Below are 25,876 nucleotides of genomic sequence, written 5' to 3' on the forward strand. Positions count from 1 at the left end.
CTTTTCTCCACCTAAGGTTACCACCCCCTAGGGTTTTCACCTGCCTAACCGCAGTTAGGACTTTCCTGAAACACTCATTCAACATGTTAGATAATAACAACTCTTAACTTTGAATCCTTTGTCATTATCAAAACTCAGGTTCGATCGTCGGATGCTTCCTGCACCAACACTAAGTATTTGTTCTTGGTATATGGAGGGGGTGATATGATTATACATGAGTATAATGATGCAGTTTTCAAACGGACCGGGATGATTCCAAGTCCCAATTCGGATATGTATTCATCTTAAATGGATGCGCAATAAGTTAAAAAGGTTATAAGCAAGAAACCGTTGTAGATTCGACCGCTGAGACGAAATATATTGTAGTTTTTAAAGCATCAATGAAAGTGGTTTAGATCGAGAAGTTCGTCATTGAACCTAGATCTCATCAATGATTTAAACATATGCTTCATCGTTGTCACATGATCAGGGAGATTATAGTAGGAAACAAATACAAATCGAAAAAAATCCAACTAAAAGGAACCTAGTGGATCCTTTAACAAAACCTCTACCTTAAAATAAGTTTGAGAGTAAAGTAGACGCTGTAATATTGGATGTTATGACGATTGATATTACGCTATGTGTGAGTATGTTATATTAGAGAGATATCTTAAGACAATTGTCTTATGAGATCTACTATTTATTGGATAAATAGAAATTTATTATTTGAGTGTACATTCTCTATGTGTATGATTATATCCTAAACTCATTTACTGAATGTCCGTAATATAATTTATAGCATGAGAGAATTTGTGATTGGATCACAATTAGTGAACATCTTTACATTTACAATTATGAATATATTAAAATAAACTCTAGTCATTGAATTGATGAGTACGGACATGATCGATTCTGTGAGACTAGTACGTGTTATACTTTTAGTTTATCCAAGCAGTTGTTCCTGTTGGTGCAGCGGGCCGGCAAGAGGGAGGGGTAAATTGCCTGAAATAAGAAAATACCTCCTCGTACTTCAACTCTTAAATTGCAACAATAAAATAAAATCAAATAACATAAAAGAATTAGGGAAGAAACTCAGGGATTGACTTGGTTACAATCGGAGTGGTTGTTAATCCAAAGCGGTTGAACAGTTCACTAAGAATCTCCTTCTTTGAAGGCGGAGAAGCCTTTTACACATTGAAAGCTCTAAGAGTTGTTAGGAAGTTAGTACAAGAGTTGATTAATTATTTCCTAGCTCCAGGGGTCATTATATAGCTCTTGGAAATTCTATCTCGAGCGTAGAGGACGTCTTCAAAGGGGTTGAGAGCGTCTCTAAGGGGATAAGCGGATAAAACTTTATCCACTTGCCAACGACAATCTGAACAGGTTGAGGGCGCCCTTAAAGGCATTGAGGGCGCTTTCAATGTTGTTGAGGGTGCCTCTCTATTGCGCTTTGAGGGCGCCCTCAATCTGATGAGGGCGGAGGCGACTCCAACGATTGTTGAGGGCGCCTCCAGCTGCTTTCCCAACATTTCTTCATCTTCACTTTAGCTTCCGAAGTTTCAATTGCTTTGGTGATTGCGACCAATCGAAATAGGGCTCATCCGAATCCAATTTTCGGCTTTCTCCTCGAGCGGGCTTTCGCCTTGGCTTTTCGTCTCTCGATCGTCGCGCACATTCTTCCCGTCCACCGGTGTACTCTTCCACAACTCTTTCATCCTTTGGATGCACCAATCCCGTCGGCTCCCTTCTCGTGTCGTCCTTCTCGCTAGCTGCGTCTTCCGCTCGACTTCATGCGCTCCTAAGCTCCTGCACACTTAAACACAGGGATCAATAACAAACAGGACCTAACCTAACTTGGTTGATCATATCAAAACAACCACGGGGTACAACAGTTCCTTACTACTGGAGACATTATGGTATCAAGAGTTAAATTTGGATACTAGTTATGGTAACTAGTTCTTTGGAGTGACCTGTTATGAGACTTCATGTGAATTCAGGATGATTTCGTATAAGTCAAAATGTGAAGGTTTTTGAATAACTAATAAAAAATTCACCGCTCCTTACGATGAGACATATACCCTCTAGTCACTTGTGAGGATTGTTACTGTATTTGGCTAAAGCATACATGTTAAGAATATTGTATTTTTAGATACATGTACGAGTAATTTGAATTGGCAGGATAAGGAAGTATTACTTGAGCTAGGTGTGACGTAGTCAACTTAATGGAAACTACACATAGACTATGCCCTAAATCAAGCAGGTATAAGACAAATGAAAGGAACGAGATATGACTCACTATAGCTACTGAAAGGTTTAGAAATGGTTCTAGAATCAATCGTCAATTTTTTAATTAATTAGGGATCATAATGTACTATTAGGTGCTACTCATAATCACTCTATAATTAATGGTTAATTATGGGCAACCAACATAAATAGATAATTTATTGGGTCACAAGTACAATGAGCGTATCCGAAAGACTTAAAATGAGTTTGACAATTTGATTCTAAGATTGAGAGAGATTAAGTTTGGTTGGACTAGATGAAGGACAAATATAGGAGATATTTTGTCGAAACGGACGCATGGATGAATCATTTTTTTTGAAGACGAGTTGGACCTTTTTTGGTTAAATTATAAATTAAATTGGTTTAGTTTTAATTAAAAGAGTTTTGGTTCTTAAACTAAATGGTTTAATTTTGAATCAAATGCTAATGGTATGGATTGTGCGTTAGTGGATATGAGTTTGGATGTGATCCAAATTCGATAGGAGATTTCTTTATTCTCTATCCCTTTTATTCTTTTCTTCTATCATTTTCGAAAAGAGAAAAAATGAAGAACTGACACCAACAAAAAGGGGGTCTGTCGTCGCCGCCCCTTCTTGCTGCCCAAGCCATTCGGGCCCCACCTCCCTTCCGTCCATAAGCACCAGTTGGCCAGAAGGACGTCGAAGGGTGTTCTCCGGCCTTAGTTCGCCGCCCATGCAGCGAAGAACCAACGGATAGTATCAGTCCGTCGGCACTCATCTTCCCCCACCGACCAAGCTGTTGTTCCGGCCAAAGGAAGCACCGCCAGCAAGCTTCCTCCTCACAACAAATGTTGCTGCCGGATAGCATCGATGTTGGCGGTGGCTTTGCTCTAGTCGAACAGAAAGGGAAGTAGGTGGAAGTCTGTTTCTGCTGATCTATTACTACCGCATTCGTCCACTAGAAGATTTGTTTCGGCTAACAACTGTTGCTGCTGATCAATTAATTTATTATAATTGTGCTACTAATCCAAGTTGAAAGAACGAGAAGATGTTAATTTCATTTGACAGACAATTCACCCCCTCTTGTCGACCGCACGAGACCAATAAATGGTATTAGAGCACAACCGCTTCAGAATGACTAATTGCCGACTGAAGCATAGAAGACGATGGTCAAAACAAGTATTCATCTGCCTAAGTTCAAGGGAGACTGTCTACTAGAAGAAAATGGAGGTATGCTTTGAAACATATTTCAATATTTTTCTAGTTTTGAAAAATGATTTTGTAGTATCTACTAACACCAACGACGATTTAAAGAAAGAGACAACTGGACAAAGAAGGAACAAGCCGAATTTATGGCTAACGGAAAAATAGAATTCCATTTGTTGAGTGTGCTTCCACCATAAAAGGTCAACAGGATCGGAGTTTACAAGTCTGCAAAAGATCTCTATAAAAAATTCTTAGAACTTCATGAAGGATCCTTCGAAGTCAAGCTCACAAGAAGATATATACTTTGCAACCAACTAACAAATCTTCGATTGAAGGTGAAACGGTCCCTCAATTGCACGCCAAGCTAAATAAGTTCATCACTGAATTCATGAATATCAGAGAAAAGATAATCAATCGTGATTCGCTAAGGTATGCGCTTAATGTTTTTCCAAAAACACCGGAATGGTCGGCCTTAGTAGATGCATATTACATTTTTAGGGATTTAGAGATAAGTAATCTAGAAGAATTATTTTCTACTTTTGAAATTCTTAAATCTAGATTTGCAGAACTAAGGAAGAAGCCGAATCAGAATGTTACCTTAAGGATAAAAATGGATGAATTAGATTCAGAAATTTCTATTGACGAAAATGAAGTAGCCCTAATGGTAAGAAAATTTAGTAAGTTTATTAAATATAATAAATTTAATAAGACGTAGGCTAAGAAATAATATCGGAGCAAAAGGAAGGTCCGATGCTACAACTTCCAAGAAGAAAGGTCTTAAACTAAAGAACAAGGGCAAAAGACTAACAAGATCGAATCTCAAAACCCTGAAGACGACGTGGGGCGAATGCCATCATTAGAATCAGAAGTTGAAGAATACGTCGATCTAACCCTATTGGCAGACCACCAAGGAGAAGATGAAAGCAGCTCAAAGATGAGCATCGATGAAGGGGGAGGATCTTCAGAAGAAAAGTTGCGATGAATGGGGAGCATCACACCATAAGGTAAATGTGGAACGTGTATTACCTCTGAATAATATTTTGAATTTATCAAGATGTTATCTAAGAATTTGTTAAAACTAGAAAAAGATAATGCTAGGTTAAAATTAAACTTAGTACATTCATGCTTCTTACTTATCTATGATAATTTTAAAATAGAAAATGAAAATATGGAAAAAAAATTAGTAAAAATGGAAATGACCAGTTCAAATATGTTCAAATAATTTTCAAAAAATTAAAGTTTAGAAATTATAATAAAATTATCTGTACATTAGAAATCAGAGACAAATTAAGAAAATCCTTAAGAAAAAAATATCACCAAATTCTTGATAAATTTAATAGGTAGAAATCTATATTGGGTTCTTAAATCATTTTTATATTAAATTTCTAAATTTTTTGAATTATTAGGATATAAATTATTTTAATATGAAAAATATTTTTCAAGAAATTTTATATTCGAATTTCTTATTCAAATTTTTTATACTATTAGAACAGTAAACTTTCTATTATTATAAATATTTTTAAAATTATTTGATCTATAATACAATCATTGTAAATTAATTACCAAAAAATTATTTTTAATACTAAAAATTCACAAAAATAAAAATTTAAATTTTTAAAATTTTTTCTATAGTTCTACTTTCTGTTATAAAGATTTAGAAAAAATAATAGAATTTTTATATATTAATTTTCAAAAAATAGGTTTTTTAATAAAATAATTTATTTCTATTAAAGTATAAAATATTTATTTGTAACAATTTTTATACTTAACATTGTTTGTTTGAGTTTGACAAAAAAATTTAGGATTTTTTAAAATAAGTAATTTTTAATATTATTTTTGTTCATAATAAAAGATTAATCAGTAAAATTTAAATATTTTTGAAAATAATTTCTGAAAAATGTTACTTTACTAGATATTCTTTTCATAAACCTAAAGACAATTTCTCAAAATTTTATAACTATTTTTTAATATTTTTTATTATTTTTTTAAGTGATCAAAAGGAAAAAATTGGTCAAAGTTAAGAGAGATTAAGGGTGATACGGGTTATGATGAGTGGACCCAGAAGATAATGTAGTGGTCAAAGTTCAAGTGAAGGGGCGGTCAAAGTCAATGTGAGGTAACAGTCATACTCTAGATGGAATAAAATCCCCTCATCCAATTTTTGATCAAATTGCCTCGTACTAAGCTTCTTTGATTCCATTAGGTCGAATTTTAATTTGGTCGGGGACTGATGATCAACCCTTAAGTCGAATGAATCAGGAAGTCTAAGGTCTCAAGGGCGGCCAAATCTTAAGATGATCGAAACAAAGGCCAACCGGTCCTACATATCGGTCGGAATAACTGACTCACTCCATAGCTTACCAATCTTAAGTAACAGTGTGCATGTACATCCATCCAGCCTCAAGGTCAGACGAGTATATATACCCTGACCATATAAAAATTCGGTCAAGCAATGACATGATGTAGTTTGACTCAATATATCAACCGAGTTTATCAAAACATAGCTGCCTCTCTTAGTAGCCCATTATAGGACCAAGCGGGAAAAGAACGACCGGACCTATAGTACCTATCCTCATATTATCACCCGGGCGAGATTTCAACAAAGCAGATGTTATCAGATGGATTTCTAGAGAGCATAGGGTGCGATATTATTTTTCAAGCATATTTCCAATGTGACTAAGATTTTATTATAGACCCTCAAACGAATATCTCAGAATTGCGTAGAATATAATAGAGTGGCTGAATGACTGGTTAGGATAGATGCGGTCGGCTTAAAGACTGACCGAGATATATTCAGCAGGTTACATCATCTTAACAAAGTGGTCGTTTTAAAGACTGGCTGAGACATATTCAGCCAACAACATCATTTTAACATGACAGCCGACTTAAGGACTGACCGAGATATATTCAGTTGACGATAGCATCTCAACAGGGCGGCCAGCTTAAGGATCGACAGAATCATGTTTAGCAGACAATATTCCGACAACTTACCATGATAATAACTTTGTGTCAGAGAATATTCTTCTGGAAACTTGTTCAAGGATTATCGTGTCTCCTATCAGCAGACTAATAATAACAGTATATTCCTTCGACAACCTTAGCAATAACAGAAGTTGTAAATGACAAAAAGGGTATACATGTGGATACAACAAAGATTCCTCGGACGCTTATGGTGAACTGTTTAACAAACTTTGACATCTTTTGCTATCTCATGATTGCAGAGGTTATAAGAGGTGGTATACAAAGGGGGAGTCCTCTCCGCAACGAAGGCACACTCACTGACATCTGCAACTCCACTCTCGTGCATACATTCTCTCTATTCTTCCATTCGTTCGGATCGGGATTATCTTGAGCGTCGGAGGACCTTTGCTAGGGACTCCCTCTGGTTTCTAGACACGAGCGTTTTGTTGAATCGTTTGCTTGTGCGCAGGATCAAAGGAGAAGTTTCTGTTGAAGAGAAAGGTCTTCTGACGGTGAATCACTCATCCACCATGCCCAGTGTGTTATTTCCGTAGGTCTCAGATAGGATCAAAGGAGGAGTTAGGATAATTTTTATAATTTTTGTCCTTATACTTATTTTGCAATATTAATGTAGTTAATTCATTGTGGTGTAATTTTTTATATATAATTACAATTAACTATGTTATTTCATTATGATTTAACCCTAACTTTAACTTGAGTTGATGGACATAAAAAGGGGGATAATGTAAGTACCTCATCATAATTTTGATATGGTTAACCAAGTTAAGTTAGGTCCTATTATATTTGACCTTGTGTCTAAGTGTGCAAGAACTTAGGAGCACAAGAAGTCAAGTGAAAGACGCAGCTAGCAAGAAAGATGATATGGGAAAAAGTAGGCAGGCTTGGTGCGCCCATGAGAGTTGCTGCGGAAGAGTACGTTAGCGGATGAGAAGGAAGCACGAGACATTTCTGAGGGACAAGAAATCGGAGCGAAAGATTACTCGAGGATGATGATCAACTAAGGAGTTGATGGAAAGCGCCTTCCATGAACAGTGCCGAGGCGCATTCTAGCTAGTTGAAGGCGCCTTTCCTACCCATTAGCCGAAGATAAAACCTTATCTTCGGTGGATAAAGTTTGTCACTCGAAGGCGCCTTCCACCCACGTATAGAATTTTACAGGAGCTATAAAAATGCCCCTAGAGCTAAGAATTAATCAATAACTTGAATAATAAGTTTTGTACTTTTTCCTAGTCATTATTTTAAGCTGTCTACTTTTGTAAGAGGCTTCTCCGCCTGCAATGAAAGAGAATTCTTTAGTGAGCTTTTCAACGCATTAGATTAACAACCAGTTAGATTGTAACTAAGTAATTCTTCGGCCTCTTTTATTTTAATTGTTCAATTAATTTATTAAAATTGTGCTACTAATCAAGTTAAAAGAACGAGAAGAGGTTAGTTTCATTTGATAGACAATTCACCCCCACTGGTTAATTTCATTTGATAGGCAATTCACCCCCTCTTGTTGGTCGCACAGGACCAGCAAGTGGTATCAGAGCTCAACCGTTTCAGAAGAACTAACCGCAGACTAAAGTACAAAAGACGATGATCGGAACAAGTATTCATCTGTCTAAGGTCAAGGGAGACTTCGTCCATTAGAAGAAGAAAATGAAGGTAAACTTCAAACGTTCTGTAGTACCTACCGACACCAATGACGATCTAAAGAAAGAGGGCAATTAGACAAAGAAGGAACAAGACGAATTTGTGGCCAACGGAAAAACAAAATTTCATCTGCTGAGTGTGTTGCCACCACAAGAGGTCAACCGGATCAGAGTCTACAAGTATACAAAAGATCTCTGGATAAAAATTCCAAGAGTTTCACGAAGGATCCTCCGATGTCAAGCTCGTAAGAAGAGATCTACTTCGAAACAACTAACAAATCCTCGGCTGAAGGAAGGTGAAACGGTTCCTCAGTTGCACGCCAAACTAAAGGAGCTAATCACGAAACTCACAAATCTCGAAAAAAAAGGTAACTAATCGAGATTCGCTAAGGTATGCACTTAACACTTTTCCAAGAACACCAGAATGGTTAACTTTAGTAAATACATACATCTCTAGGGACTTAGAAGAAGAAAATGAAGGTAAACTTCAAACGTTCTGTAGTACCTACCGACACCAATGACGATCTAAAGAAAGAGGGCAATTAGACAAAGAAGGAACAAGACGAATTTGTGGCCAACGGAAAAACAAAATTTCATCTGCTGAGTGTGTTGCCACCACAAGAGGTCAACCGGATCAGAGTCTACAAGTATACAAAAGATCTCTGGATAAAAATTCCAAGAGTTTCACGAAGGATCCTCCGATGTCAAGCTCGTAAGAAGAGATCTACTTCGAAACAACTAACAAATCCTCGGCTGAAGGAAGGTGAAACGGTTCCTCAGTTGCACGCCAAACTAAAGGAGCTAATCACGAAACTCACAAATCTCGAAAAAAAAGGTAACTAATCGAGATTCGCTAAGGTATGCACTTAACACTTTTCCAAGAACACCAGAATGGTTAACTTTAGTAAATACATACATCTCTAGGGACTTAGAAGTAAGTAATCTAGAAGAATTATTTTCTACTTTTGAAATTCATGAATCTAGATGTGCATATCCAAGGAAGGAACTTAGGAGTACAAGAATTCGAGCGAAATACAGCTAGCGAGAAGGATGACACGAGAAAGAGTCGACGGGCTCAGCACGTCCGAGTGATGAGGTACTGCAAAAAAGTACACTGGCGAACAAGGAAGCGTGCTGCGTTTTCGAAGGACGAGAAGCTGGAGCGAAAGATTGCTCGAGGATGAAGATCAGTTAAGGAGCTGATCTGTTGTAGGGAAGACACCTTCAATGGCATGGAAGGTGTTTTCCATAAACAGTATCGAGGCGCATTCTAGTCGGTTGAAGGTGTCTTCCCTAGTCATTAGCCGAAGATAAAATCTTATTTTCAAATAAGTTTTCCACTTGAAGACGCCTTAAACCCTTTTGAAGGCGTCTTCGACCTATGGATAGAATTTTTCAGGAATTATAAAAAGGTCTTTGGAGGTAGAAATTAATCAATAACTTGAACAAGTCTTATACTTTTTCTTTTTCAGGAATTATAAAACGGTCTTTGGAGGTAGAAATTAATCAATAACTTGAACAAGTCTTGTATTTTTTCTTAGTCATTCTTTTGAGCCGTCAACTTTTGTAAGAGGTTTTTCCACCTGCAACACGGAGAATATTTTAGTGAGTTTTTCAACGTCTTGGATTAATAACCACTTAGATTATATAACCAAATAATTCTTCCGCCTATTTTATTTTAATTGTTAATTTTTTTTATAATTGTATTACTAATCTAAGTTGAAAGAATATAAACATCATATCAGAAACGAATAGAGGCAAAACAAATTTGTTAATCCTATCATAATTAATTTCTATAAAATTTTGATCCTTACATGCATATTTTAGCTTTGCAAAAATTTAATATAATTTTTTTCAAGCTAATTTTATAATTTAAATTATATTTGGTTAGGTGCGCTGGCTGATGCAATAGTGCAACACAAAGGCGCGCAAGGATTCCAATAGCAAGCTATTGTGGTGAACCCTCTCCCCATAAAAAATTAATTTAATATCATAGTGGACCAATGGCCCACGTATCAGATATTAAACTGATAAGAACAGATACTACACTTGATCTTAGCCAAAAGGCCGAGAAAGGTATGAATTACATGATAGGATCCTTCCTTTTTTTAAAGTTCTCAGTCGCACTTGGAGAGTTATATTTAGCGATGTGGGACTAAAATTCCATTGTTCTTCGGCCTCACCTCCTCTTCATCTCGCTCAGCACTTCGTTCCTCCCCTTCTCCACTTGAGCCCTCTGGCCATTGTTCTTTGTTTATCATGCCTCACCTCCTCTTCGTCTCGCTCAACACTTTGCCCCTCCCCTTCTCCACTTAAGCTCTCTGTCTCTTTAGCGGCTCGGTTTGTTTGGATCATACTCTCCGGCTTCTAATGGAGACGTTGATGATGTCGACTCTTGGTGGCACTCCGGATGCTGGAAGAGCCCCTCTTCCTTAGGGATCCATGGGGACAAAGCAAGGTATCAAATGTTTTTCAAAGAACAAAAATGTATCTTATTAAATCTAATAAATTTAATAAGGCATAGGCTAAGAAATAATCTCAGAGCGAAAGGAATGTCTTATGTTACAATTGCTAAGAAAAAGGTCGCATCAAAGACGATTGCCCTAAACTGAAGAACAAGGGCATAAGACCAACAAGATCGAAGTTCAAAACTCTGAAGGTGACGTGGGATGAATCGTCGATATCAGAATCAAAAGTTGAAGAATACGCCGGACTAGTCCTATTAGCGAACCATCAAGGAGAAGATGAAAGCAACTCAAAGATGAACATCGTTAAAGGAGGAAGATCTTCAGAAGAAAGTTACGATAAAAGGGGAGCATCACACCACAAAGTAACTAAGGTATGTACATTATCCCCTAAATAATCTTTTGAATTTATCAAGATGTTATTTAAAAATTTGTTAAAAAAAATAATGTTAGGTTAAAATTAAACTTACTAAATTCATGCCCCATACATGTATGATAATTTACAACTAGAAAATGAAAATCTGAAAGAAAAATTAGAGAAAATAGAAAATAGCCATGCATGTTCAAATAATTTTCAAAAAACAAAGTTTAAAAATTATGATAGAATCAAGTATATTAGAAATTACTAAACAAATTAGGAATATTCCTAAGAAAAAAGTACCTCAAAGTTCTTGGTAAATCTAGTAGGTACGAATTTATATTGGATTCTAAATTCTTTTTAGATTAAACTCCTAAATCTTTTGATTTATTAGGATAGAAATTATTTTAATAAAAAATATTTTTTAAGTAGTTTTTATGTTCGAATTTCTTATTAAAATTTTTATATCGATATAATAGTAAACTTTCTATTAGTCTAAGTATTTTCAAATTTGTTTGATCTATAATAAATTTATTTTGAATTAATTATCGAAAAAATTTTTCACACAAATCGAAATTTAAAAATTTTTAATTTTTCTATCGTTCTACTTTTTAATACCGATTTAGAAAAATTGTCAAAATTTTTAAATATAAAAATACATTTTTAAATATAAGTTTATGAAAAACAAGATGTACTAAAATGATTTATTTCTATTAAAATATAAATTATTTTTGTCAAAATTTTGTATACTGATCTAACGCTGCCTGTTTGAGTTTGATAAAAAAAAATTATATTTTTGAAAACTAATAAGTAAATTTTAACATTATTTTGGTCAAAATAGAAGATTTATCATTAAAATGTAATTATTTTTTAAAATAGTTTCTGAAAAATATTACTTTATTGGATATTCCTTTTATAAGCCGCAAGACAAATTTTCAAATTTTTATAACTATTTTTTTATATTTTTTTTATGGGATCAAAAAGGAGAAATAGGTTAAAGTTATAGGGGATTAAGGGGGAGTTTGGATATTTTTTATAATTTTTATTCTTATACTTATTTTGCAATATTAACTTAGTTAATTCATTGCATTGCAATTTTTTTATATAATTATAATTTACTATGTTATTCCGTTAAAAAAATTTTAACTTAGATTGATGCACATCAAAATGGGAGAGATTGTAAACATCCCGTGTTAGTTTTGATGTGGTTAATTAAGTTAAGTTATGTTCTGTCGTGTTTGACCTTGCGTATAAGTGTATAGGAAATTAGGAGTACAAGAAGTCGAGCGAAAGACAGCTAGCGAGAAGGATGACACGGGAAAGAGTCTACGGGCTCAGCGCGTCCGAGGGACAAGGTACTGCAGAAATGTATGCTGGCGAACAAGGAAGCGTGTTGCGTTTTCGAAGGACGAGAAGTTGGAGCGAAAGATTGCTCGAGGATGAAGATCAGTTATGGAGCTGATCTGTTGTATGGAGACACCTTCAATAGCTTGGAAGACGTTTTCCATGAACAGTACCGAGGCTCATTCTAGTTGGTTGAAGGTGTCTTCCCTAATCATTAGCCGAAGATAAAATCTTATTTTCGGCGGATTAAGTTTTCCACTTGAAGGTGTCTTAAACCCTCTTGAAGGCACCTTCAACCTATGGATAAGATTTTTCAAGATCTTTAAAAAGTCTCTGGAGGTAGGAATTAATCAATAACTTGAACAAGTCTTGTACTTTTTCTTAGTCATTCTTTTGAGCCGTCAACTTTTGTAAGAGGGTTCTCCGTCTGCAACGAAGGAGAATTGAGAATTTTTTAGTGAGCTTTTCAACGTCTTGGATTAACGACCACCTAAGTTATAAATAAATAATTCTTCTGCCTATTTTATTTTAGTTGTTAAATTAATTTTTTTTATAATTATACTACTAATCTAAGTTGTTGATCGCATGAGACCAACATATCTCTCTTGAAATCATATCAGATACAATTAGAGGCAAAACAAATTCGTTAATCCTATCATAATTAATTTCTATAAAATTTCAGTTGTATCCTTACATGCATGTTTTGTTTTAGCTTTGCAAAAATTTAATATAATTTAAAGTTCAAAATTATTTCAACATCTTGATTAACGACCACTTAAGTTATAATCAAATAATTCTTCTGCCTATTTTATTTTAGTTGTTAAATTAATTTTTTTATAATTATACTACTAATCTAAGTTGTTGATCGCATGGGACCAACATATCTCTCTCGAAATCATATCATATACAATTAGAGGCAAAACAAATTCGTTAATCCTATCATAATTAATTTCTATAAAATTTGAGTTGTATCCTTACATGCATGTTTTAGCTTTGCAAAAATTTAATATATTTAAATTACCAAGTTAATTTTGTAATTTAAATTATATTTGTTCGGGTACGCCAGCCTATGCAATAGTGCAACGCAAATAGATTTTAATTAGTCTGGCTCAATTTAATATAATTTGTAATGCTAATCTTGATATTTAAATTATATTGATTAGATGCATCAAACCCATAATATTCTATGGTGCAACGTAAGGGCAACACACACGAGGATCCCAGTAGCAAACTACTGCGGTTAACCCTCGCCCAATAAAAAATTAATTTAACATCATAATAGACCGATGGCTCACTTATCTAATATTAAATTAATAAGAACATATGCTACACTTAATTTTAACCAAAAGGTTGAGAAAGATATAAATTGGATAGTTACATTCTGCCTTCTTTTAAAGATCCAGATCGCACCCGAAGCGCTTAATTCAGTGACGTGGGTCTAAAGTTCAATGCTCTTCACCCTCTTTAATATAATCTTATGTCATAACGTGTTATACGGAACAAGGGTTACTCGTAGCCATTCTTATCCTCGACTGCCCATCTCTCCGCCGAAGCTCTATGTCAATATAGCGGCTCGATTTGTTGAGATCACACCTTCCAATTTATACAAGAGGGAAAGACTCTTGGTGGCATCTATTTATTAGCAAGATATCTAATGTTTTTTAAAGAAGCAAAACATAAAGACTTAAACTTAGAACTAACTCAATTTAATATAACTTTAATAAAGCTAATTTTGTTATTTAAATTATATTTGGTCGGGTGCGCCAACCTATGCAATAGTGCAACACAAAGGCGACGTGCAAGGATTCCAATAGCAAGCTATTGTGGTGAACCCTCTCCCCATAAAAAATTAATTTAATATCATAGTGGACCAATGGCCCACGTATCAGATATTAAACTGATAAGAACAGATACTACACTTGATCTTAGCCAAAAGGCCGAGAAAGGTATGAATTACATAGTAGGATCCTTCCTTCTTTTAAAGTTCTCAATCGCACTCGGAGAGTTATATTTAGCGATGCGGGACTAAAATTTCATTGTTCTTCGGCCTCACCTCCCCCCCTTCCCTTTTCCAGTTGTGCTCTCTGGCTCTTGTTCTTTGTTTATCATGCCTCACCTCCTCTTCATCTCGCTCAACACTTTGCTCCTCCCCTTCTCCACTTAAGCTCTCTGTCTCTTTAGCGGCTCGGTTTGCTTGGATCATACTCTCCGGCTTCTAATGGAGACATTGATGATGTCGACTCTTGGTGGCACTTCAGTCGCTGGAAGAGCCCCTCTTCCTTAGGGATCCACGGGGACAGAGCAAGGTATCAAATGTTTTTCAAAGAACAAAACTGTATCTTTTTTTCCTTGCTCAAAATAGACTTTATATCTGTTTTTTTTTTTAAATTCAGATTAAAAAAACTCAGACACACAGATAACATTAACCTTGAAAACTCACAAGTATTTCACAGCTCATCGATGTCAGTGAGTTAACAATCAAAGGGAATTTTACTCGAATTGAGAATGGCAGTAAGAGGACCTAGATATATGGCAGCAGGTATAGAGGCCGGCGCCGATTGAGAAGAGCCCGTCAGTGGCCGGGAGGGAGAAGCAGATGTTTACGTCAGTTTCTTCTATCTCTTTCTATGGGGATGGGGATTTGGGAAGTGGCCATTGGTGGTGGAATGAGTCATCGTTCTCATTGCTGTCCCTCTCTTTCCTCGTCAGCGGTGTCAAGACGTGTCGACGGTCAAGTTAACCCCGCCGTCACGTACTCACGCATGGTCGAAACATGGCGAAGAGATAGACGGACGGCTGAGATGGGCCTGTCGATGATCAAGTTAACCGCGTCGTCACGCACGGAGGTGGACCCCGGACAGCCAAGCTGTTTTGGCAGGTAGGGACCGCTGCTTTCTTATCTCGTTATTGGTTGGGGCATGGGTGGAATTATTGCTGGTAATTTATTGCACCAACCAACGTGGTTGGCTTCTCGCACGCTCCCTGTCAATAATTGGCGGAGGTGGAACCTGGCGAGTGCCAATTTTCTAAGCCTATTAACTATTTTTAAAAAGTAATCAATAGCATAAGACGAGTTGTGAATAGAAGTATTGATTTGATGAACTTTACTTGAATGACTGATAATATTCCGACCCATGAACCACATCTCTCCACTGATTCAAACCGATAGAGATTTTATTTTTCTGCACTCGGACGGTTATTGGGACTTGTATCAACATGCATCACGCATTCAGTGGGATCCCTCGAGATATCAAGTTAGCGTGAGACTGAAAAGATGTTTGGTTAAATTTTTTAAAAATAATTTATAAGTTCTTATAATTTATAAGTTATTTTAGGAGTTTATAAATTGTTATGTCTTATTTTAAAAATAAGTTGTTAAAGTGTTTGGATGAACTTATTACCATCTACTTAAATGTATTGATGTGTTTGATATTATAAGATCTTTTTATTAATAAAATTATCAAAAATGATATAATACTATTAATAGAGGGTTTAGAGATTTTTATTAATAGAGGGTTTTGGGTGGATTTCTGCACCGGGGGAGAGAAAATTAGAAAGAGGCATTGGCGGAGAAGATGACACGACGTTGGAAGAGAAGTCGACGGAGATAAAAAGATATTAGGCTTATAAAAAATTTATGAAGGATAAGATAAGGATTTATGAAATTATATAAGGATATTTTAGAAAAAAAATTATTAAAATAAGATTTTTTTAAAAAAAGTAGGGTCTTCCATACTTTTTTAAAAACAACTTATAAGCTCCAAAATAACTTATTTTGACAGCTTATAAGCTGTTTGAAAACATTTTTACCAAACAAATTCGAAGAGCTTATAAGTTCCAAAACAACTTATAAACTGTTTTAGAAAGCTTATAAACTCAGTCAAACACCCTCTGAGAAAAAGAAAAATGGAAGAGCATAAATGAAAGGCTTGGGCTCTCGTAGAGAAAAGTTTGCCTTCAATTATCATCATCATCATCCTTTGCTCTTTTATATGGTTGAACCATGTTTATAAAATCGTGATCTTGAATTGTAAGATTGTATGATCCTATAATCTAGAATACCTAATTGATCTTGGATCATACATGATCATTTTTTAGTAGAATCGGAGTATGATCAGTGGGATCATGACGGGATCGATAAGATCAAGCAGGATTGATGTATGATCAATAAAATTTTTTTGAAAAATTATAACTTTTGATTCAAGTTGAAGTATGAGATTTATAATACATCAAATTGGAGTTTATTCATAAATTTACAATTGATTATCGGAAACCTATAACAACTCAGTTTCAAACTGAAAAATATCATTTAAAACCTTTTGAGAGGTCTAAAAGATATTTGGTCTTTTTTTATTATCTTTTAGATTATTTTATAATTTAAGTTATCTTTGTTAAAGTTAGATGTTCCTATCCAAAAACGAAGAAGATGACAAGCTAGCGATGTGGTTAGAAAGTTGACGGGGCGGAGACACAATGTAGTCTTGCAACACAGAAGCGTTATTGTTGGGACGGGAAAGGGTTTCCGGCGTCGGTTTTCCGACGTTCAAGTCAGTTTCCAATGATATAGAGAATAGTAAAAAACTGTAGCTAAAACATGTAGAATAACAAAGTTGTATATACCTTTGCCTATATATGGGAACTCCCTTTTATAGTGTCACTGTAGTGTCTGTGCACGCATCTCAAAGCATATGCACATTTTTCCAAATATCCTATGAAAAGGCAAGTCAAAAGGTGTTCCTGATACTTTTCCTTAAGCGTGCATGCATATCTTTGATGCAACATGCTGGAAGCTTCTGAAGTAGGATTTGTCTGAGGAACATATTCTGTTGTCAGTGGTACAAACCTCCAATACAGTACGAGGAGATATGCAGTTGGGTCCCATTGTAGGCCAGTCTACGTCCGCTCGGTCATGTTGAACAACACCATCTTCCTTTACTTAGCTTTTCCGATGTTGGAAGGTTGCCTCTCATCCGGACGGGCACGCCTCCTGCTCGGCAAGGACAACGACCGGGGGATGCACTGCCTTTTGTCTCTTATCTTCGAGCTATCTATTTAGCCTTACTCGTCCACTCATACATGCTGTTCACTCGGCCGTAATGCCTCCCGCTCGGGCGACTATGATCTTCTTTGCTCAAGGATTTATAGTCACCGCTTGACTGTAATGCTCATCTGTCGCACGACAATATCATAGCCAACACTTAGCCCTTTTTTGCTTTCCTTCTGATCTCTGTTCCAACCGCTTAACCCACGTTATGCCTTTCAATTATTGCTAATGTCACTTTGATTTCTAGAAAGTCGTTCAAATCCCCAACTATTAATGCAAAGCATGTTTGACTACGACTTGTAATCATGCTCTCTGCCTCCTCATTAATGCCACCTGTAATCAAATGCCACGTGTCGCCCCTGTATGTCGTTGCATGCGTGATGTGATAGGTGACTGTTTAAGCTTGATGTATCGGCTACCTTTTCGAATTCAACGATCATGATGAAGCCTCATTTTCCAAAACCCTCTATCGAACGACCCGAGTCGATTGCTCATAGGGTTTTTAAACCCTTAACTTTTTTCTTAGTCCCATTGCATTCCTCGCCTTCGCCTTCGCCTTCCTCATCTCCTTGCTCTTCTTTCTGTGCTTATCATCGGTGATTTGTCCTATTCCAGGGTTACCCTAGGACCTAGGATTACCACCCCGTAGGGTTTTCCACTTGCCTAACCGCAGTTAGGACTTTTTCCTAAGTACACTTAGGACTTTCCTGCAAACTCATTCACACACATTAGATAATAAGACAACTTAACTTTGAACCCTTTGATATAATCAAAACACAGGTTCGATCGTCGGATGCTTCTCGCACCAACAATCTCCCCCTTTTTTATTATGACAACACAATTCAAAGTTAAGTAAAACATAACAATAAATAAAGGAATTTAAACATGAGCATAAACACTATAATTTGAAGAAAAAAAACTCTAATGTTCTCCCTTTCACAAAGATTATGTTTAAATTCGTTTGAATTCTTATCTTTAACTACCCCCCTCTCGCAATTGACATAAATAAAAAGTAATACTAAGTATAGAGAAAGTTTGTTTAATATGTAAAAATATACTTCATTTAACTTTAAGCTTCCTCTGAAGGGTAGCACTTAAAAAACTTAGCTAAGCTTAGCTTTGAAAATAATTACTTTGAAAAAAACTTAGTTAATTTTCTAAAAATAATTTAGCTAAATTTTAGCTTTAAAAATTACTTGGTTAAAAAAACTTAGCTAAAGTGGAGATTTTTTTAAAATACTTAGCTTTTTCAAAAGAAAACTTAGATAAACATAAGTTTTAAAACTGTTATAACCTTTCCAAAGAAAACTTAGGTTATTATTTATTTTTAATTTCCTAATTTTCTATCTCACTCATTCTATGTTATCAAGTATGTTCAGCTTATAAGTGAGTGTGAGACGGAGTTAACTTTATTTCAATTTTAGCAATATTAAAAATATTAAAATTTAGATTTAAAATAGAAGTTTGAATTTCTAATGAGTTTGAATTTAAAATATGAGTAAACATTTAAATTTTTTAAGATTTTGAAAATATATTAATTAAGTTTGAAATTATAATCTTACCTATTAACTATCATTAAGATTTTAAATATGATTTGAAGATTTGAAAAGTTAAATATGATTTGAAAATTAATTATCATTAAATTTTCAAAAATTAAATATGATTTGAAATTAATTATCATTAATATTTTAAAATTTTAATTATTAATAATTTTAAAATTATTATTATGATTTGAAAATTATAATTTTGTAAATGATGATTTTGAATTTTGAAGTTATAAAAAAAAATTATAATTTACTTTGATTGAAATTAATTAGCCTTTTGAAATTAATTATGATTTGAAACTTAATAATAATAATTTTTTTGAAATTAATTATGATTTTTGAAATTAATTTAAAAAATATAATTTAATTATGATTTAAACATTTTAAATTAAGATTAACACTTTGAAATTAAGATTAATATTTTGAAATTAATTTTTTGAAATTAATTAAGTTAATTAATTTGGAACTACTTTAAGCCTAAATCTATCTCACCTTTTTCTAGATTTTCAATCAGGGAGCCTTAATAGATTTGTGAGATGGTTAATTTTATTTTCAATTTAAATTATTATCTAAGGATTGATTTACATTTGAGTTAGACTCTAGTTTTATAGTTAGTCAATTAAATAACTATTTTAATAATTGACTTTCAGGCTGTGGCGAGACACTAGGCCTTCTTGGGTATGAGATCATTCACCACTTCTAGACAAAATTTTTCAAAAAAATTGGATATTTAATTTTCTTTCTGAAACCCCTAGGTCTAACTAGTTAAGTGTGAATAATGCTTAGGTCCTTATCTAACTATTCTAGTTTATACAATTAATAATCATGATCAATTTAGTATATGCATGATCATGGTAATTTGCATGGATCAACCAAGTCAAACAATTTATTAGTTAAGTTAACAATTTTAAGTTAACTTTTAAATTTTAATTTGATTTAGTTTAGATCTAAGTTAATTGTATTTAAGGTTAGATTTAAGTTAGATTAGTTTTTAGTTTAGGTTAGATTTAAGTTAGATTAGATTTAGAGTTAATTTAGTTTAGGTTAGATTTTATTTAAGTTTGTTTTATAATTAAAAGGTACTTGATTATAGCTTGGTTTGTAGGGTTTAAGTTTTACCTTAGACTTGTAACCCAAGTCTAGATTTTATGGGCTAATAATCTTTTCTAACTTACATATTTTATCTTTTAAAATATTACTTTGTGTCTTTAATTTTCTAAAAGTTAATTTCTTATTAAATAATTTTGAGTTATTCTTATTTAGATTTGAATCAAATTTATTCATTGTATTATTAGTATGCATATCTAATTTTATAGAGAAATCTATACTAGAGTAAGCGGAATTAGCTAGAGTACATACATGTGTTGCACAAATTGGATTTTCATGTAATGTAAATTTACTTACCTTGATCTCTCTACCTGGATTCTTGGGTCTTCTTTTTGGACATTGTCGTTTACAGTGACCCGTTGGTCTGTACTTGGAGCATTCAATGTGTTTCTTCCCTTTTCGGATCAATTTCTCCTTCTTCTCCGGTTGTGTCGGTCGAATCTTACGAGTAGAACACTTGTTTCTATAGTGTCCTTTCTCCCTACACTTAAAATAGGTTATGTGAAATTTATATTTTAAATTTATAATTTTACCTTTTAGATCCATGATAGGATTCTTGTAAAATACCGAAAAATGGTGAATAATGATAAGGAAATTTTTCGAAATTTTTAGAAAATTTTTGAGAATTTTTCGGAGCTCGTATGGACGAGCTTACGGGGATAAATATGGGGTCCGAGAAAGTCTGTTTAGGCTACCCAATTTAATGAGGAAAAGTTTATTTCCTTTTTCTTTTCCCTTGTTCTCACCCGCATGCTTTTCCTCCTGAGCCCCTGCAACGTCGATCCTTGCCTTAACCGGCGTCGCGACGGTTTCTTTCCCCCACCTCGCGAACAAAAGCAGTGCACCATCTCTTCTCTTCTCATTCTTCCTTCCAGAGCCGATCCCCTCTCCTCCTCATTCATTCCGAGCTGCACGCCACCGGACATCTATTGGCGCCGCACTTCCCCTCTTCGGATATGCGCATTGACACCGACCTGGCGCCACCTTGCTCCACCACTTTGCCGAGCCGCGCGCTGATCACCGACCACAGGAAGTCAATGATGACGCCTGTGCCCTAGCGCCCCGCCGACGCCCTCTTCCTCTCCTCTGGCTGACACGACGCCGACCCTCGATCCGTCAGCATCCGAGCCTTGCGTCGCTATCGTCGCCACAGCCTACGCCGCCGCAGCTTCCTCTGCCCTAGCCCTGGTCGACTCTCGATTCCCTCTCCTCCCTGTGCTCACGACCCGCCGCACCTCTGCACATTTCGAGCCCTAGCCGACGATCCACCGTCGGCTTTGTCTTCGTTGGTCCACTTCGAGATGGTATCCCTTAGATATATATACTCGGGTATGTGTCAGATCTTTGCTCTGTACTGATCTGAGGTATTTTAGGTTGGAGGACAGCAATATCAGGTTGTTTCGGCCACATTATCCATCAGTGATTCCTTGAATCGTGGGTTGATAACTTCGGAAATTTAGTAAGTTGTGGAGGTAACTCCGAATACGAACTAGATCTTATTGTAGCTGTGGAATAATTTAGGGTTAATGGAACTAATCCTAGTTTGATAGATTGGATTAAGTGGATTTCTGATTTAGGGTCTCTGGTTTGGTGGACAGTGGTTCATCCAGCTCTAGCCCTATTGGCGACAACAAAATTCTCCGGCCGTGAATCAATAGCTGCATCTTTGAGGATTTGGGTAAGTGAGAAGTGTAGATTACCATCTGGAATTGAACCATAAATTGGATTAGGATTTTGTTTAGCTATTTTTGTTATATGAAATTAGCTAAATAAAATATACACATTTATATCACAGGACTTTGACGCAGGACGAGTATCTCGACGTCGGATTTGGATCAAATTGGACTTTTCGATTGGATGCGGGTACTTTGACTTTATGTTATTTGATATGTATAGTAATGTTTTTAACAAATAGCAATGATTGTGTTTCTTATCTGCTTCGGTTGGTCACTACCTGATCTGTTACATGCTTGTTTGTTTATTTGTTATGTACTTCATGTTAGTATCTACCTGATTATACATGCTTATAGGGGTAGTGACACAACCATGTTTTTGTTATTATGTTCAGGACCTAGGATTTTGATTCCTTATCTGACCTGTGTACCTAGACCATTGATTAGGTAAACTTATTCTAGGGTACACATTATATATATGGATTGGTTCGGGATATTGCCATGCTTAGTGTCATGCATCATCTCGCATGATTGCATGTTGTGCGATAGTCAGCTCCATTATTGTTGAGTACATCGCCAGTTACATGGATCTGCACACACCACCACTCATGGGTTAGTGGTATATCAGGCAAGTGTGTGGCAGTTCTGCTGTTAGGCTCCGCTGGTCCGGTGACTCAGTGTGGTAGCCGGCAAACAGTTCTGCTTTGTTAGGCTCCGGTGCTTTAGTGTAGCAGCGTGGTAGCCGACAAACGGTTGGACTTTGTTAGGCTCCATTGGTTCGCTCATGGGTAGTGTGACCCAGCGTGGTAGCCGGCAGAGATTCCTCCCCGTCATTGTGTACCGGGAGATGAGAGCATTGCGCTCCCCCATTTATGATTTGGGGTAGGAGGATAGATGTACTCTGACAGCATCCCGTCCACTCGGTCACTCATCAGGAGTAGTGATATCAGAGTGCACGGTTGTCACAACCCTACCCACTCGGTCTCACCATCATGTGTGAGATGGCTGACTGGCGTTAGGGGTGACCAGGACCCATCAATGACATCATATGCATTTATGTATTTTCTGATTGTGTTTTCTACACTTATATGTTGCATTTGGATGGATGCATATGTTTGACATGCATACAGGATTTTGATACCTCTCAGTCTGACGACCCTGTTATACTTATACCCTGATCCTGTTTAGTACAGTTTTCTCCTACTTGTTTTAGTTGCATTTATCCTTCTTGTATCAGGAGCTTGTACGCATGATTAGTGCTGGTTGTAATTTTCTTTATTATGCATATCAGTTGTTACCCACTGAGTGTTGGACTCACACCCTCCTCCGTTGCTATTTTCAGGTTGATGTTGTCCGGAGAGTTCCAGTCGCTAGTCCTCTGCTGTCCAAGAGGATGTTTATTGGTCTTTTGGTTTTTCTTTATTAGACTATGTTTAGACTTGTTCTGTTTTGATACTCTGGATCTTGTATGAATTTTTACTTGTCGATGGATTTTTATTCGATATGATCTTCTACATGCTTGCTTGGACAGCAGAAGAGGTAAGTTGACTTTATTTGCTTCGTTGAGTTTTTGTGCTTTATGAGTATAGTTGAATAGGATATCGGTTTTGTGCTTTATGAGTGTAGTTAAGTAGGATGATTTGAGATGTTTACTTATCATTTGTTTTAGTTCACTATTTAACTACATGGATGGTGTGATTGCTTGCTTATTTATTTTGTTGTTATATACATATGTTCCGGCCGTGTTGACCGTGTATGACTATGGATGTAGAAAAGTTTCAGATTGTCACCTGTACAGGGGAGATGTTGTCGAAATTTCTTCGGACAAGTACTCCCCCGGGGCGTGACAGTTATTGCTCACTTGGCTACCAGGATTCATAAACTCTAGTACTTAGCCTGGAGGTCTAGAGTTCGAATCCTGGGGAAGGAAAAAATTCACTGGCTAGGGGTGGGAAGACATAGTGAGTAACGGCACGGCCGAGGGTCATCGATCGACGACATAAGGGGTCGCCAATTGGGTCGCCCAAGGGGCCGCCAAATGGGCCGCTAGTTGGGACGCCCAAGGGGTCGGGTCGTGACAATAAAAAGGTGACTTTTTATTGTAACGATCCGACCCCTCGACCCCTTGGACGGCCACACTAGCGGCCCAGCTGGCGGCCCAACCTTGGTCCCTTGGGCGGCCACCCCTGACCAGTGAATTTTTGTCTTTCTCAGGATTCGAACTCTAGATCTCCAGGTTAAATACTAGAGTTTATGAATCCTGGTAGCCAAGTGAGCGCTTGGATTCATAAACTCTAGTATTTAACCTGGAGATCTAGAGTTCGAATCCTGGGGAAGACAAAAATTCACTGGTCAGGGGTGAGAAATCCTTGTGAGTAACGGCACGGCCGAAGGGTCGTCGGTTGACAACATAAGGGGTCTCCAGTTGGGCCGCCATTGTGGCCGCCCAAGGGACCAAGGTTGGGTCGCCAGTTGGGCTGCTAGTGTGGCCGCCCAAGGGGTCGAGGGGCCGGGTGGTTACAATTCTCCCCCTTGACTGTTGTCATCTCGAATTCGGACTCAGATTCAACTATACCTTCTTTGGCCATCAGTGCTATGAAATCGGTCTGATCTGATTCTTCTGAGTCTGGTTCGAAGGTTAACTCTAGAGATTCATACTCTGATTCGAACTTAGGCTCAACTTGGTCTTCTAGTTCTGAAGGAATCTCATGAAGCTTGATCACCTTCTCCCAAATCTCCTTAGCATTGTTGAACTTTCCAACTCGATCAAGCTCCGAAATTGTTAGTCTGCATAGGAGAGTATATGTTGCTTTTGTATTTGTCTTGAATTTTCTTCTTGTTTGTGCATCCCACTTGTCACAGGTGATGGGTACACCTTCTTCAGTGGGGAGAATAAAACCGATCTAGACTATAGTCCATATCTCCACTTGGGTTTTCAATTGGTGCTCCATCTGATCTTTCCAGTATCTGAAATTTTCGCTGGACAAGAGTGGTAGGCATGCAGTGCTTTTCCAATCTTGGTTAGCCATTGTAGAAGAAAATCTAGCACACAAAAAAGAAAAAGAACCAAATATTCCAAGACTAGTCTTGGATTAGTAGTGCGGGAGAAAAATATAAATAGATTTTTTTTTAAAAAAATAATAAAATATTAATAAAAAAATATTAAAAAAATATTATTATAAATTTTGGAAATACGATATTTCGCTAATATCGATCAATAGTGAAGAGATGAAAATAAAGTTTTTAAAAGTAGTTTTGGAGAGAAAAATGAAAAGCGTAAGGTTTTATTTTTTGAAAAAACGGATGAAAAAGCAAAAATTGCTCGAACGGTAGTTGTACCGATTCAAAGTGACACCGGTCTGATACCAATTGCTGGATTGAAAGCGCTAAAGGGGGGGGGTGAATAGCGCTCGTGGCTTTCACTTTCGTTTCGGAAGAATCAAAAATAAAACATGCAGCGGAAATAATAAAATCAAGCACACGAACATAAAGATTTACTTGGTTCGGAGCCTGGGGCGACTCCTACTCCAAGGTCCATGTTCGTTGACCATTTACTTTGGGCAATCACTATAAGCACGGAAGTTCTTTACAATTTAAGTACAATATTAGAGCAATAGTAAAATTTATACCGACAACAAAAAATAATAAGTTTGAAGCTCCTGGTCGTCAGAGTCTTGCTATAGCTTTTCTGGATCGTCTTTTGAGCAGCACGGAGAAGACAGATTGCAATTTAGTTATTGTTTCAAGTTGCTGCTCGAGACTGCCTTTTATAGCCTGTGGAGGGCGCCCTCAACAGCATGGAGGGCGCCCTCATCCACGCTAAATTCGTAGCGTGGATGAGCTCTGAACTGGTCGTTGCCTATCCGCCTGAGGGCACCCTTAACCTCTATGAGGGCGCCCTCGCGCCAGTGTCCAGGGCGCCCTCGCGCAAAGCTGCGAGGTAGTCTCTGCATAAGACCCGAGGCACCTCCAAGCTCCATGGAGGGCACCTCGGGTACTATTCATCCGAGGCAAAGTTGTCTAATTTTCTTCCTGCAAGATACATTAGTCTAGCAAACCAGTTATACCATGTAAAACAAAGTTAGCACAATATAGACATATAAAATAAAGTATTTGACAGTCATCGGACTGTCCGGTTCTGATTTTGGATTTCTGATTAGAAACCCTAGGTCAAATCGACACCTACTGTTCCCTCACCGGGGGACACGTCCTCACCTATTCCCCTAAGGAGAGTTTACCTATTGCCAGTTCATCCTCCAGGCCAACTGGACTTTTGCTTAGCGCCCGAGGCTCCAGG

The 25,876-nt window shown here is 36.6% G+C and overlaps 1 long non-coding RNA gene and 3 other non-coding genes across 4 annotated transcripts; all 4 read right to left on the reverse strand.

The window, feature by feature from the left end:
• Positions 1-9,930: 9,930 nt before the first annotated feature.
• Positions 9,931-10,124, reverse strand: LOC121983598. Its single transcript, XR_006112631.1, has one exon. It is a non-coding gene; the product is annotated as a U2 spliceosomal RNA (small nuclear RNA).
• Positions 10,125-13,369: 3,245 nt separating this feature from the next.
• LOC121983677 lies at positions 13,370-13,574 on the reverse strand. Its single transcript, XR_006112694.1, has one exon. It is a non-coding gene; the product is annotated as a U2 spliceosomal RNA (small nuclear RNA).
• Positions 13,575-13,964: 390 nt separating this feature from the next.
• LOC121983493 lies at positions 13,965-14,161 on the reverse strand. The gene has a single exon (XR_006112542.1). It is a non-coding gene; the product is annotated as a U2 spliceosomal RNA (small nuclear RNA).
• Positions 14,162-14,294: 133 nt separating this feature from the next.
• On the reverse strand, positions 14,295-14,793 carry LOC121979316. The gene is made up of 2 exons (XR_006111369.1): positions 14,652-14,793; positions 14,295-14,582 (listed from the first exon to the last, which is right to left on the reverse strand). It is a non-coding gene; the product is annotated as an uncharacterized LOC121979316 (long non-coding RNA).
• Positions 14,794-25,876: the final 11,083 nt, after the last annotated feature.

Source organism: Zingiber officinale, chromosome 5A (assembly GCF_018446385.1).
Source record: "Zingiber officinale cultivar Zhangliang chromosome 5A, Zo_v1.1, whole genome shotgun sequence".
NCBI lineage: Eukaryota > Viridiplantae > Streptophyta > Magnoliopsida > Zingiberales > Zingiberaceae > Zingiber > Zingiber officinale.